Raw genomic sequence first — 16,702 nt, forward strand, 5'->3', positions numbered from 1 at the left:
GTGAAGCGCCTGTTAATTAGCCAGCTCTCCATTCATAAATAGACAGTATATCCGATAAGCATTTCCGATCATCAGTTAACACCCTTGCGTGCGCTTTTTAAAGTTGAAGCCTTTTATTTTCCCATAAAATGGAGGGAAGGTACTAATTGGACATCTTTTTAGCTTTGGTAAATGGAGAATCTAATTTTGACGTGAAAAAGAACCCTTTTAATCAGTCTAATTGATTGTATCTATGTAATTTGATTATCAATTTATGTCCCAGGTGCAAATACTTGAAAGGAAGAAAAACGTATCAGAAATGATTCATTTTTGTTGCTTTTAATGAACTATGTGAACTTGTTGTGGCATGATCAATGTTTGGTGGGTGGACTTCCCTGCATGCCCCCCCCTGTTTCTGTCCTCCTGTAATTCAAAGATTCAGACGGCATCTGATTCCCAGGAGTCTGCTGACACGGTGTGTTTCCATGTGCCCCTCAGTGGAGGGAGTAACATCTCGCTGTTGACATACTTCTGCTTTGTTGTTCTTTGTAGTTTTGTTTCCCTGCGTGGAGGGAATAAGCGCTGCACTGCAGGACAGCCGGAAGGACAGGTGGCCATCAGGACGAGCGTGTTGTGATAAAAGTGCCTGACAGCGCCGAGCTTGACTTAAACATTTGGGCTGTACCTGGCGGATACGCTTGAAATGCCACAGCTGTTGTCCTCAGAGGCAGTGTCCTTGCTCGCTGTTTTATTCCAATTTAGCAAAGCTAAGAGGACACGGTTGCTGAGAGGGTATCTCCTCTATGGTCCACGTGACGGCGTAAGCCACTTCACCCCGAATCAGCAGCTTGTTTGAGTCATTAGCTCACTGCTCAGCGCTCGTACTGCGCCGTGACCCGTCCTGGAAGGGAGGAGGCCTGCAGGATACGCTCGCTTTCAGGATTGCTGTACAAGCAGAAAGTGGAGCTTATGATGCGTTCAAAGCCAGGCCCCACTGAAACAACTGACAGTAATTATTTGCTGCTTTAAAATGATTAAGATCAAACTGAGTTGAATGTGAATCATCCTTCAGTCTTTAAAGGATAGCATGATGAAGTTTTTACTTTAAAAGTAAAAGTAAGTGTTTTGTTGCCCTATTACAGTGGAATTACACCTTAAAGTCAAACATATCAGTCGATCAATTGATCAATCAATCAGTCAAACATATCTATCTATCTATCTATCTATCTATCTATCTATCTATCTATCTATCTATCTATCTATCTATCTATCTATCTATCTATTAAAAGATAGCTCACTTCTTATGGAGAGAGTACTGGATTACTGGTTGCGGGATATTCATAACTGGATAGAATTACTTGCTTAAAAGTCATGTTTTGCTTATTAATTCAATTTCATGAAATGGCAAAATACTGTGTAATATTCTCTCCAGATTAGACATTTCAAAGTAAAAATCACTGTATCACTTTGTACAGTTGAGAAATACCTTGAAGTATACAAATAATAGTCATGAATCCCATGACTTGGATGTACTGGATAATTGGTTTGAAGGTGAATGGATAGAATTGTTTTCATTTATGTTAATTTATGCAACAGACTTATGGTAATTAAAGCAATATGCCTTAGGAGTATTAATTGTTCGCCCCAAGATGATTCGATTCGGTTACGATTATTTACAGAATGATTTGATGCATCAGAAATCTTTAATGTCTTCCATGATTTGATTATTCAGTAGGTTATATATTTTTACATATTGTATATTTTTAACTTCACAAATATGACCATGGAAACACGCTATTAATAGAAGGCAAAGAAAGCAGAATCTGACGGATATTTTGTACGGAAAGGTCCCTGTCTTGTCTTGTTCTACCCATTTCCCTGTTTGACCAGTGGGTGTCGCTGGTCATTCTGTTATGTTCCCTGTGTTCCCCAAGATTTATTCCAGTTAATATCCTCTTGTCCTCTTGTCCCCTGGGCCACTGAGTAGATGAGTGTCCTGGAACTCTGTTTGGTAGACAGACTTTATTCATCTTCCTTCTGTTTTTGTACGCAACTTCTTGCGTTTAGTGTCTTCGTTATTGGTTACCCTGGCTGTGCCCAGCCTCACATCTATATGTCCTCTGTTCCTTGTATTTCCAGTGTTTGAGTACCTAGTGTTTGGTTGAGGTACTGGCCTCACGTATAATTTATATGTATTCCTCTGTTCCTCAGTCATTTTATGTGTTAGAGGATGTTTGCCTGTGTTCCTCCCATCCCGGTTTGCTAGATAGCTATGTGCTACCCCTGCCTTGCAGTTTTCCTACTTAGTTCTGCTGTCGTCTGCCTGCCTTTGCTCAACCCCTCATGGTCTTGTTAGTTTAGTCTGTTTGGTATTTTTCCCCATTGTCTGAAAAGCTGCACTGAGGACTGTCCATTATGCCCCAACGTAATATATGTCATACATCTCCAAGGTTCACAAGTTGGTTTTTACTTAGCTATCTAGATAGCTACTACAGAGCCCTAACCATTGCTAAAGAACAAGTTTTTCTGCTACAAAATAGGGACATTTCCCATGAACATCATAGTTCAAAGATTATAGTCATGCATCCATCTGACAAGTAGAAAGCTTGCAATTTCGTCTGTGGAGTCTGTCTGTAAACAATTTTTCCATTATTTCTGTGCCACAGTTGGCTTTAAGTTAAAAGAAATGTTCTGACATATGGACCCGTTTCATATTTGATGCAAAAAAAAAACTTCAGTACAAAATATGTGGAGGTGCAGTAATGGGTAAAAACACCACAAAGAGAAAATCCTTTTCTGAAACGAATAGAAACAAATAGTTGATTTTCATTCACTGTACTTGCAGCCATGGACTGAACGAGGTGCGGAAATAAGTACAAATCCATTGTTTTTCACTGGTCTGATTTTTGCGTACGTTTTTTAGAGAGAACACAAGTTTTTTTTTTTTTTAAGTTTTATGTATAGTTGTTTTTTTATATGAATGAAGATGCGTCATATTCAAGTCTGTTGTTTGAGCCAAAATTTTAGTTTTATTTATACTTTCTTTAATGGTAAATCATTTTGAATTACTGCAGTGTTTCACAGTACAACCTTTAGAGTAGTTAAATCTGTGTTCTTAATGACCTGTGCTACAAAGCAGTTGAGTTTCCCAAAAGCATTGTAGCACAAAGATTATCTAGTAGGGCTTTATGAATATTAATAAGCTTCCCCCTTCTTTCCTATGGTTTGGAAATTCACTGTACTTCTACCTGTAGCATGTGAGCACGCGTGTGTGCAACCTGGAATCCGTACCATTAAGGAGGATTTTATACCCAAAACATGATTATATCCTATTCTGACATTACAGATTGATGCAGTCAAATTTCCACCGTTAGAATCGATTTATCAAGATGCTTCAAAACATCCTTACACCCCTGATATGTATAGTTTGCTAATATATTGCAGAACCTTCTGTCTTTAATGAAATTAAAACATTCTGTGCACATTTTGCCAGCTGACCTTAAATTCGGGGGGAGTTGTTTAAATCCCGGTACATTGAAACATAGCGAGCAGCTTACTGGTTAAATAAATTGATGTTACATGTATCATTTTCCATCCATCTCCCCATTCCGTGTCTTTCAAAGCCATAAGTGTACAAGGAAGCAAAGCCTACAGTATTTGTGCGTTGATTTATATATTCAGGGGAAGAAAGAGCGTTTGAAGTTAATGGCACGATTAGGGAAATGACAGTGTACAGCTGTGAGGAATCTTTCACCTTGGTGTGCTCATCTGCCAACCCCACACTCGGGAATGACAAGCAGGTAAACTATAGAAATTTAAGAAGAAATTTCTGCAACATAGTATAAAAGAAAAAATAATGAATTATTTTGTAAGAGGTTTGAAGGTTGACTGTGGATTTTTTGACACTTGATTTGTGCTTAGCCGGAGAAACAACATGCAGTAACTGTACATCCCTCTTTACCCTTTATATATTTCTTGTTATTTAGTTGGTCGTACTTTAGTGGCTCTTTGACGAGTTTCACCCTGTCGCCAAAATGCGCAAGAAGTCCACAGGAGCCGATTGCAGCTCACTTAAACTGCCCCAGTGAATGGCGTTGATATCATACATTATTACACATATCATGGTACTGACAGCCTCAGACGTTCATCAATGCGTCTTCGCTGTGAAAATGCAGGTAAACAGTTGGCCATTGCTTACTTTTTCACACTGTCTCATATCTTTTGACGTCTGGAAATCGAAGCACCCCCCCCCCCCACTAATATACGCCTACATCACCATGTAGACTGCAGGGACTGGTGTACATGGTACGCTCTCTCGACCCATATATACCTGGGTGCTTTGCTGGAGTAGCCTAAGCCTCAATGGGGTCACTGCTAGGATCCGGCCCTGGGAGGCCAGTGAGCACTGTAATTATGTTAACTAAAGCTGGCTATTGTGGGTTCCAGCCTTGTGGAAGTATTGTGGCAGGAGTGTAAATTAACGAGCAAACAAACGAATTAACAAGAAGCATGTGTATTCTCATTCTTATTGTAAAACAAACCATTTGTGAACAATCCTTCACCACTGCAAGAGAGGCTGACATTTTTGTTCCTTGTCTGATATCCTTAGTTAGCACTTTTAAGCTTGTATACTGATATGTATAAACATATTAGTCTTGTAGGTATATTTTTTTTGCTTCTGCTTGCTTGGCTAAATTTCTTTATTCACGGTGTTCAGTTTTGCACATTTATACGACTGGGTATTTTACAACCCAGTTTCTAGTACTAAAGCTACAACAGTTTGGGCTTTTCGAACAACTTTAATCTTAACTACTATGCCACCTGCTGGCCGAAAGCAGAAAATGAGTTCTGATTTTGGAAAACCTTTCTTCTCCCTTATGAGAAGTGTGGCCATCTTTCTCATCATTTTACAGTGGACATATTCGCAAAACGCCAGTGGATGGTTGGATGTCAGACTCCACAGCATTCATGCTACACACAAGAACCCATTAAAAAATATAATGGGCTTGCAAGTGAATGTGTGTGAGCCAGTCAGAATAATTGCATGCAAGCTCTCAGATGAATTGGCGTGCAATGATTTCGTGAGAGATTGCAAGGGTTGAATTGGGACTATGTTTATCAGATATCCCAGGGAAGAGAGTGTCTTTTTATATGTGTTCCTAATTTGAACACTATACACCAAGAGAGCAAAGGGGTTTTCAAAGATCAAAAACATGTTTATGTATCTACATAAACAACAGCAGTCAAAAGTTTAGACACATGTATATTTATAGCATTCTCCACATTTTAGAATAATTATGAAGACATCAAACCTATAAAACACATATGGAATTATGCACTGACCAAAAAAAAACATTTGTTGGGGGGCAGATTTGGGTTTATAGGTTGCCAATTCAAACCTCGTGGTCGTCAGAGTGATCCCACCATTTCGTCCTTGAGCAAGGCCCTTAATTAACCCCAATGGCTCTAGGGACCGGCTGACTCTGATCTCTCCTCTACACCACTTCCATGAGGTGGCCCCTTGCGATGCTTTTCCAGCTGTCCTGAAGGAGCTCCCACATATGCTAATTACTCATTGCAGGCCTCCCTTCTGTGGTGAAACTCCTCCAAAACCATTTGTACTGTGTTTAGGTCATGTGACCAGGTCATGTGATGTGACACTCTATGACTCTCCTTTGTAGGCGGCTTAGCATGTCCAATCTTTCAACTGGTACTATAAATCCATAGGATGTGCGTTTTTAAACATTATTGTAACATAAATATTAATGTTACTGATGTTTCGGGGCAGTTCAGGTTGCAGTTTGATCATCATTAGCTTAGCTCAGCCAGTCTTCCCTAAGAATGACTACAGGGCCACATGTCTGGTGTTGGTGCTATGCTGCATTACACGCACTGTCATATCACTACCAGAAGAATAATAGAATTAGGAGTTTAGGGCCTGATAACTTTTCAAAGCTGGAAAAAGAAAGTCTGATTTTGTTCTTCTTTGAAGTGTTTTATAAGGAACAGTCTGCCAACGGGGGTTATGTGCATCAGATAATGTCATAGGGACTGCAGAAGATCACTCACACAAAAATAGTTACGTTCCTATCATCAATTCAGCTTGTTGTAAAGGAATAATGGGGACGACTTCTCTGGACTTATATAAAATACATTCATTTAAAGATAATCCATTTCTCCCTCAGAGATAAGGTGCCGAACAAATAGAGGCTGCGAAGGTGTAAGGACAGCAGAAATGAGTGTGTTCACCCTGGTGTTCGGTGATGCTAGTTGACAAAAATTGACTTAGATATATGTCACTCATACACTCAAAAACTCAAAAGTTTCATGAGCTACCTGTCTCATAAAATAGTTACAGTTGTTAACCTTCTAGATTTGGAAACCGGAGGGCTGATGTGTGGCCCAGTGGGTTGGGCCTCTGTGCCCGTGATTGGAAGCCCACGGCAGAATAGTCACGTGTTCGTTGGGCCCTTGAACAAGACCCTTAACTCCACAAAATACTCCAGGGGCCCCAGACAAAAGGCCTGACCCTGTACTCAGACCCAAAGCGTCTCTCTCACCTGTATATGCCTGTGTGTCTAAAAGCCAAGCAAGAGAAGCATTCCAATGTATCTATGCTCAGACTTGTGCAAATGGCAAATAAAACAGCATTTCATTCCAGCTTTGTAATGTGGGCCTGGCTTGGCCTCGGTGCTTGGAAAGATAGAACCTGGAGTATTACACCTGAAAATGCTCTCCACTGAATTGGTTGCATGAATAGTTTCTCATTATTATCACAAATATAGTGCTGTTCTGATAGTCTATGTGTCTAAAGTGCTGACCACAGCAGGGCGATATTAAGGGATATGAGGGCCATTCTGTGCAGGACTAATGAATTCCTCATTTAGTGGACTAACTATAATTGCAATTCCAAATATCGGGGTTAACCTTTTTTCCCTGGAGGTAACCTTTTGGATGCTAGTTTTTCACCAGAATCTCAATCAGGACTACATAAAAATATCTATGTAGCGTTATATCCTTTTTTTCTTTCGTTTTTTTTTTTTTTGGTAATTTCACAAAATGAGACTGATGAAAATATCTTTGCAAATTGCTGCACATTTAATAGATTCAAGATTCAAGATCTTTATTGGCCATCTGCAACGGGTGCATTGGAATCCTGAGACATTCAGACTCAGTCACTTACAGAAGTCTAATGATATTACAGACAATGCAAAACAATACGGGTGGCGTAAAACAATATAAGACAATGCAAAACAATACAGGTTGGGTAAAACAATATAAGACAATGCAAAACAATACAGGTGGCGTAAAACAATATAAGACAGTGCAAAACAATACAGGTGGTGTAAACAATATAAGACAGTGCAAAACAATACAGGTGGTGTAAACAATATAAGACAATGCAAAACAATACAGGTGGCGTAAAACAATATAAAACAGTGCAAAATAATACAATATAACAGCAATAAAAATAATATTACATAACACATAATATTATAAAATACACAGATGTCAGCTGAGTTAAGCAGAAGCTGGCCAGACTACAGGTGTTCAGAATGGACAGAACACACCTAGCTTTCCTCATCCATAATGAACAATATGTTACATTTCCCCTGTTTAACAATGAAAACACTTGAGTAGATTGTGCTGTCTTCACACACTGATAGCTGTATTATTGAGAATTAGTTAAAAAGAGTTTGTAATTATTATTTCTATTAAATGAACAATATATCTCGGTCTTCAGGATGTATTGCCTGCATATTGATAAAGAAATTCTTTGGATTACAATACACAATGACATGGATGGAAAGGCTTCTAGAACTTTGCCTCCTCACAGAGCCTTTACCACCTGCTTCTAACTCTCCTGAATCACAGGGATCCCAAATTGAGTCTGTCGGGGCTTTCACACCTCTTCCCAGTCTGGTTGTATGTTGACTAACTGGCTGGACTCAGGTATAGGTCAGATGGACTTCAGAAGATGACTATGGCAGTTCTGAAGGAGCTAAAGTCCAAGCTCCCCTTTCTGTTGATGATTCAGCTGGTCCATTCCAAGGTTCTTCAGACAATAAGTGTCAAGACCAGTTGTAAGATGCTCTGCTTGAGGGTAGGTGTTTGAGTGTTGTAGCAGAACTCCTTGCCTTCACAAACTGTAATTCAGGAATTTAAAGCACTGTGTAGTCTGATTATAACTCAAGGGTTCCCCTTATTATTACCAGCATATGGTGCCACCCTGAACTCATCTCTTAGCATTAATGCCCTGTGATGGTTGCCTGCCCTCTTTTGGTCATATGGAAAAACCTTCTGCATGTCCTTGGTCTTGTCTAACAGCTGCTCAATTTTGAGGGGGTCATAGGCTGTCGGTACTGGAAGCACTTGAGTAGTAGCTAGCTTGTTGTGAGACCTCCTACCCATAAGCAGGTGACCCGTAGATACAGGTGGAATAGTTCTGTAGTCTGGAAGCTCTCAGTGTTTGTCTGGTACTTCATTTCAAAGCTTGTTGGCCGTTTGCACTGCACGTTTGCCTCACCCTTTGAGTGTGGGCTACGTGGTGAAGATGTCGTGTACAAGATGCTATTATTCTTGCAGAAATCCTTAACCTCTTATGTAGCAAAGTGAAGAACATTTTCTTTTTGAAGACTGGTTGGGATACTATGCTCGGTAAACAGAACCTTCTGAGCCTCTATTGTCTGGCTGCATGGGACTTTTAGTGCATCTGCCTCGATGGATTCTGAATAATAATCCACTACAAGGATGTACAGTAAAGCTTTTCCTCAAACTCAAACAGGTCTGAGGTCATTTTTTCAAATGGTAGCTCTGGTACGTTTGTCAGCTTCAAGGATCAGTACACTTTGTGAAATTGCCAGGCACATGTTTGATTTAATCATTCTCACCTGATTAATATTCACCTTTTGGGGTCACAGGTTCTGATATGTGACCCCATGCACTATATGCAGTCCTTTACACACCAGGCTGTCAAGTGAAACCACTGCCTTCTCAAGTCCCAGGATAGATGGACAGAATTAGGAACCTCCCACCTGTGATGTGGTCACCCCTCTTTAATTGTCTGATGGAGAGGGTCTGATTCTTCTTTTGTGAACATTTGCCGTTCTGATGAAGACAAAACTGAGCTTGGAGACGTGCTCTCGGCACTTCATCTCTGGTATACTTCCTGCAATTCCTTTCCAGTATTACACTGTAAGCTCATAGCAGTGGAGATGGAGGTGTATTCTGTGATTCCCTGGATTTGCATTTGGGCGGCTTCTTGAATATGTCCTCAAGCAGTTTAAAGTCATTGCAAATCATGGTCTGCTTCCTAAATATATAATGGTGAAAATGTATGCAGAAAAGAACCATGACGATTTGTATGTAGTGAGCTTCTGCATGGGTCTGGATGAGAAGGCAATAGGCTGAGCTTTCTACACAAGTACAGTACTTAGATCCCCACTGCTGGCATCACAAAATATCTCTACAGGCTTTTCCGGATCCAAGAACTTGAGCACTGGGGGTATGTGCACCGCACCTGCCGCTGTGCTAGTTGTCTTGTGAACTCTATATTGCTTGTGAATAGCTCTCATAGCGATGTATCCACCCCACTGAGATCTGGTATAAATTTCCACAGGTAAGTCAAAAGATGGACATCAGATGGTGGTGACATGCGTCAAACCGCTTCAGCTTCTACTGGATCCAACTTCAAACCATCTGCTCTTAATAGATGTCCCATACGGCGATGTTGGCTGACGGATATGACACTTGAAGGCCTCAGATGATAGCTACTCTACGGCTTTGTGATGGATTCGCATCATTGTTCTTGATTGAAGGTACTGTGTCTCCAGAGGGCAGTCATAGCCATCTACACCCTCCTGTTGGAGTGCTATAGATTAAAAGAAAAGCAAATGCTTCATCTAGTGCTCTTTGAGGAAACCCAAAACTGAATGCTAGGTATGCCGGACGCATCCTCCTCTGTGGTATTCAGAATGCAACCACTTTATACTGATTTTGTTTCGGTCACACAAATTTATATAAGTTGTAATCGTGTGAGTATAAATGGCAGCCACCATAGCACTAACACACTCTGTAGGTTGCTGTATTTTGATAATATATATGTTGACTACAATTTCATGGAGTTCTTTCACTATCTAAATCAGTACTGAGCTTATAGTGTACTGGATGCACAATGCCCTTTATCTTTGGATCTTAATTGTGTGTTTACCCAGAAAATCACCAAGACCAACAAGTAGTTCTCTGTTAAAGTGGTATCACCAGCTATGCACGTTTCTCACCATTATGTATTATTTTGCAAGGAGTCAAGATAATGAGCCCTAAAGCTTCTTCTGTGGCATCACTGAGCACATTCTTCTATGCCGTATTAACAATGTCCTTGTATTTGATTGGAAGATGAACTGCAGAAGCTGGTTGCAGCTTGTGGTTAGAGAATAAGCAAAGCTCTGTAGTAGAGCTTTTCAGTTCGCCCGGGAGCATACAGTAAGTAGCTGATAACTGTCAAGTGTCAACGTGTCGCACTAAACTTCACGTCCTCAGAACGAACCTAGATATTTACAACCCGCATGCTGTCTGCAGCTACTGCTACTAAAGCAAATGCCTGTGTCAGGTTTATCTCCAGAAATTCATCTTCTGCTGTGTGCTAAGTTGATTCCACATTTACTGAGGTAACCTCGCACTTACGACAGACTACTACCTCATGATTTAGCTTGTGACTGTATGGACAAACAGAACCTTCAGTCCGACACTTTCCTTGACTTTTGAAAGATGTGCTGCTCCAAGCTTGTACAGAACATATATTGGCTTTCTGTTGCTTTAGTGTGATGTACATAGTTTTTTTCTGTCACTATTACGCTTTATTTTTTTAATTAGAGGCTGCATGCTTAGTTTTGGTAGACACAGCTGACACTTGTCAATCTTCCTTCCAGATAAATGTTCTATGGAATTTCTATTGCTTTAACCAGTGTCAGTTTTTCACCATTATCCACCAGTCTTTCATGCACTTATTTTTAACGGACCCACCAATATAATTCCAGAAGTCAATATCTCAGGGTCAGTGTACTCACAGTCAAAAAGTATGAGCTGTAAGTATTTTTCTATTGCTCCTTGTCTCCTCTTTTTAAAGCAATTTGTGGCGATTCACTTATTTTTCCTCGGTCTTGTGTAGTTAGCAAACTTATCCGGCACATTAAAAGGATCTTTTCACCATTAGCCCATTTGCAGGTCTTGTAAATGTCCCTACCTTTATCACTAATCCATGCGCCCTGCCAGCATGCTCGCGGCTCAGCTCAGGGAAGAAAGAAGACCATCAAAGACGAACGTGATGTGACTGTGTAGTTTTTCAAACTCTTGATACAAATCTGTAGTGTTCAGTTTGAGGTTTGACATGCAGAGAGGTTCCGTCCTTACTCCGTTTGCCAAATGCAATATACCTTACTGTTTTCAACCTAGAACGTATAATAGCATGTCAATGATTTGGTTTTGATTAAGAAATCCATCCATCCATCCATCCATTTTCCAAACCGCGTATCCTACTGGATCGCGGGGGGTCCGGAGCCTATCCCGGAAGCAATGGGCACGAGGCAGGGAACAACCCAGGATGGGGGAGCCAGCCCATCGCAGGGCACACTCACACACCATTCACTCACACATGCACTCCTATGGGCAATTTTAGCAACTCCAATTAGCCTCAGCATGTCTTTGGACTGTGGGGGGAAACCGGAGAACCCGGAGGTACTGATTAAGAAATCAGTTTTAACTTATATGTGCACACATGCAGTGTGCCCCCTGATGGCCAGAGAAAGAAGCAGTAGGCGCACGGTAAATGTATGCTACTGCGAACAAACATGAGCTACTGCAAACAAAAGTTAAACTGCCTCACAAGGCAATAGTGATTCAATAGTAAGACATATCTGCTAACTGGATAGATGTTTTTATCTGAAGAACCTCCAGTGTTGATGTATAAAAATGTAACATTTTGTAAATAATGGTCCAAAATAGCCCAAAAAGGAACAGAAATAAGTGATAGAGAGTTTGTGTCATGTTGTCTGTTGTTACTTTCTCTGTTGGTTTTCCTATGCCTCTCCCAAATGCCATTATGTACAAATGAAGGTAAGGATCCCCGCTTTGATAAATACTTCATCCTGAAGCTGGAGCAGATCAGTGGAAACTCTCCCTATGGTCTCGCCCAGTGCTCAGTTGAAGCAATGTTCTCTATCTATTTTTTATTTTTTTTTCCTGGGGGCTGCCATATTGTGTTCTGCAAACTTTTGGGCCTTTCTTGCCAGATGAACATTTGGGTTCGGCAGATGGGTTATCGGTGGCTGCCGAATGTGGCCGAGATCCGACTTCGTTCACAGCCCAGGTGTCATATGCCATCAGTACTCCTTACTTGGGTACTTTTGTTGCCAGCTGTGAGCCTCGTGTGCCTCCCCGGCGAGGGTGAGTAGGGGCCCCTCCCAGTCAGATAGCCGCAGCCGTCCTAGCTGTGAGTCAGCTTCTGCCCCTAGAACAGATGCAGTAAGTGTACTACTTAAAATGTAACTAATATCCCAAGAGAGACCAACAACCAGCTTTTATTTACTTTATTTATGTAGCAACAGTGGCTGGTAATACGGTATATTTTAGCCTTAATTTTCAGTTTATAAATCTGAAGTACATTCTTGAGTAGGTAAGTAGGTTTTAGTAAGTGCTTTTAGAGTGTATGTTTCAGTAGTAGTCTTCGCTATGTTTTCTTTGTAGGGTTAGGGGAAAAGTGAAGGATATCTCTGCGTGCAAACAGTCGGTAGGTATCAAATCGTGTCCTCGCCTCCTGAGAACACTGTGTCTGCTTTTCGTCGCTGAGCTATTTTTAACATTGCTGTCTATAGAGAAGCATCTGTCGCTCTAACATATATTAATGGTTAAAAACATACATTTCTAGAGATGCTTACTGACCTTAGGTAGTCCAGTGGTATCGATAAGCAACCATCTCTGGTAACAAGTAGCTACTGAATGAGTACTGGGTAATGAATGGGTACCGGTCACCTTTTATGGGCCAGGTTTCCATTCCTGTTTCACATGTTCTTCAGGAGTTAAAAGGTACGTAGTTAAAGCGTGATGCTCGACTCTGACGCGATGGATTCCTACAGCTTTGAGCTTCTTCCAAACATCTGTCTGAGCCCTGGGGGCCTTACCTCCTGAACTACGCATGCTGCTCGGAAATGGGCTCACATAAATTTGAGTAAAACTCCGAGAGATATGCGTGCGCGTGCCGGGTAATTAGAACGCGTGTGTCGAGCTGATGAAGTGCTGGGCCTCTCATCTTCAAGCTGGAACGATGGCTTCTGATAGACAAGGTGAAATTGGAGGACAGACTGATGTGGGGCCACAGCTGTGAGATGCATTGGTCCGTTCGGGACATTTCCAGAAGTTACTCCTCTTCAGCAGCTCCATAGTTCAAGTTTAGGCTTAGGGTGTCCGTGCATTTCTGTGGGGGTCTCTGGTGTGTTTTTGCTGGATGATATAACTGTTCGAGCAGTTCATGACACCAAAGGACTCACAGAATACAGCATTGTGTGGCACATATTAGTCAGACCATTGGGGTGGAGAAGAGGAGCAAATACACAGAGGGACATGGAATTAGCATCCATTGGATTTGTCATCATTGCGTAGAGCCACAAATTACAACAAAGATCCACTGAACCAGCATTTTTTATTTAATTATGAATTAGTGTGCTGCAGGTCCGGGGGCCGACGTTGAGTGGAGAAAGGGGACAGATGAGTTGGTGTTACATCAGTCTCCCAAACTAACTAATAAACTCCTAAGCTGAAACTGCAAACAGACCTTTTTATCCATCATGGAAATTTATGTATTAAAGCAGGTAATTTTCATGCTAGTGTTGTTGTCTTCATCTCATTGTTATTAATAGTGTCATTGTTATTCAAGAAGTCTCTCAGAATTTGCATATGTTTGTATATAATGGGGCTGGAACAAACAAAAATTAAAAGAATTCACCATGTACTTGGTATATAAATATAAGCATAAGTATATAATGGGTATTTGGAGAAGTGGGAACGTGTTTATAAAATCTATAAGCTGTATTAATTTGGAAACTTTTCCAAACTGCCAATCTGCTAAATCCAATGCTTTATGCATTATTTCGGTGCATAATTTTTGTGTAGTAGTTGACATATTTAGAATAGGGTATGATCATTCACTGCAAACATACAATGCATTTACATGGTGTAAATAGTTAACACATTTAATTTGTTCAGCGAAAGACACGCTTTATAGAGTAAGCTTTTTTAAAAAAATACTGTATAAACATATCAGTGTGTGTTCGTACTCTGACATGTTTGCGAGGTATAAGTACATGAAACTCTCTGCTGCTTTTAAGCCAAAGGCAGGTTCTGCCCTCTGGAGACTGTCATTTAAGAGCAAGAGATAATTAAGTGAAACATCCTTTGTTTTTTATTGACCACAGACTTCTCTCGCTGCCAAGATGAGATTTATGCATCCAGAAATGGCAGCGGGCCGCAAGCACATTTTTTTCTAAACAATTTGTTCGTTTAAATTTTGGTGAAACAAACATGATTTTCACTTAAGTCTGAGGCACCTGTGCATAACGAAAGCATGGAGGCTGTTTTAAATTACTTACGTTTACTGCTGAACTGTTTATGGGATTAAAACCATTATTTATATTTTCAGAAATCCTAGAGAAATGTGTTTTGCTGTAGCAGGGAAGATGGTGTCTAGTTGGCGCAAGAACAATCTCAGTGATTGTTTACTTTTGTAAGTAAATGTTGCGGATACTCATTAGTGACTTATAGGTGATGCGTTGTGTGGCTTGCCTTAGCACTTCCTGGGTAAAAGCTTTCGTAAACAATGCAGGCCGGCTAATATGATGGCGGTATCTCCCATCTTATCATTAGGAGATCAGTGGTGTGGCAGTGGTGTCTTAGTGGTTAGGGAAATGCACTTGTAATTGAAAGATTACTGGTTTGAATCAACGACCAGCAAGGCACTACTTGGGGGGTGGTACCCTGAGCAAGGTACTGCCCCCAGGCACTGCTCCCCGGGTGCCCCCTGCTCTGTCGCATATGTGTTAAATGCAGAGGACACATGTTGTTGTTGTTTGCTGTGGTGTGTCAGCAATGACCACTTATCACCAAATTCTAATTCATCTCAGGAGTTACGAAGTGTTCAGCTGTAACCGAACATCTAGCCGCATGAGCTTAGCTCTGCTCTGATTCAGGACAGAAATCCGCTAGTTGCTGTAACTAGCCCATAAAGATCAGACATGTGGGGATGAAGTCCGGAAAGAGGCAGCGCATGGTGAACATCAAAAAGTATATCACCTTATGTCAGTGTTTTGGAAGGTCAAACTGTACGTTTATTTCAATAAATGAGGAGATTATGTTGCTGTTTTATTTGTTTGGGCATCACTGCAGACATATCCTCCTCGTGTACAAAACAACCGCTTAGGACAACGTTCTGCAATTCTGGATTTGTGGGTCACGTATCGATTTGGAGTATTAAACTTGAGTACACATTGGGGGTTCTTCTGGACAACATAGTAACGGACAAGTATTATGTTATTATAACACTAAAGGACAAATGGTGGGAACTGAGTGATCGATTTCATGATTCTGACCTTCAGAGGGAGCATATTAATCAGCCCTCAGGAAACGATCCAGTCATTTGGGCACATTGACATGTCTACCTGTTTTTTCGGAAGTGGTTTGATGGCGCCGCTGACAGGCAGCGAGGGACGACACGGCGGTCCGGCCCTGGCAGGAAGACCCCACAGCCGCTCCCGGCCTTCCGTCGCAGGACATGTCGCTCCCGGCGTTCCACGAGTCTTGTCTGTCGAACGGTGAAACTGAATCAGCAGTGAATGTGCATGTGTGTGTGTGTGTGTGTGGGGGGGGGGGCAGACTGCAACTTAGGATGTGTTACCCCTGAAATATTGGTGGATGTCAGTAAGAAGGAGCTGTGTTTGGAAGACACTCTACCCTTTTTGCACTGGGCAGAATGGAGTGCCTGGAAATTTCCCTGTGAAATCCAGCAGTCCCATGATTGCCGTCTGACATGACGACGGGACCACAGGGCCACAGCCAATGAAAACGTGCGGTTGGGTGTCTGTGGGGGTGGCTCTCGGAAATGCCATCCGGTGCCGTCTCAGTCCTTGCGCGTTTGTTAACCTATGGGCCGTTCAGGGCTCTTTGGGACCTGCACGATCATTTTGGCAAGCTGCCATGCCTACAGAGGAATTCTGCTGGTGCCTCGAGAACTTCATCAAGAGGCGGGTGGGGGACCTTCGACATAGAATCAGTCTGGGTTTTAATTAAAAAATAAGCTTATGTGCTCCGTGATGAGGTGTCATCACCTCTACGATGTCTGGTGTCTGGTGTCCTGCCCCTTCTGGAATAGCTTCCAGGTGCACCGTGGATCCACACTGAGGCTTAGGGTTAGTGCATAAATTGTTACAGAAAAGGCACCGATGAAATTTTCACGTTGCGTTCCTCTTATCCTCACAAAGTGATCATTTACTTACTACTAGGCTGATGTCATTACCAGGATGCCTCGATATGTTTACATTTTCACAATTCATAAGTCATGTTCTAGGGCTCAGTGCTATAAACTTTCTATTAACTCTTGAATTAGCTGGGGTCACATCCTCAGCCGTTAGAGGCCAGCAGGTGAGATCGGGACTGGGAATGACCCAAACCTGTCTCTGTT

At 41.5% G+C, this 16,702-nt stretch overlaps 1 protein-coding gene across 6 annotated transcripts in view; it reads left to right on the plus strand.

The window, feature by feature from the left end:
- The window catches only part of elfn1a (extracellular leucine-rich repeat and fibronectin type III domain containing 1a), a 116,053-nt gene that overhangs the window by 11,192 nt on the left and 88,159 nt on the right, over positions 1 to 16,702 (plus strand). Inside the window, exon 2 of one of the 6 annotated variants that reach the window (XM_048990262.1) lies at positions 9,599 to 9,797. The exons of the other annotated variants lie outside the window; for them this stretch is intronic. The gene's annotated coding sequence lies outside the window, so the exon portion shown is untranslated. The remainder of the gene's footprint in view (positions 1 to 9,598; positions 9,798 to 16,702) is intronic. 6 annotated transcript variants of the gene reach the window in all.

Source organism: Brienomyrus brachyistius, chromosome 22 (genome assembly GCF_023856365.1).
Source record: "Brienomyrus brachyistius isolate T26 chromosome 22, BBRACH_0.4, whole genome shotgun sequence".
Classification (NCBI taxonomy): Eukaryota; Metazoa; Chordata; class Actinopteri; order Osteoglossiformes; family Mormyridae; genus Brienomyrus; species Brienomyrus brachyistius.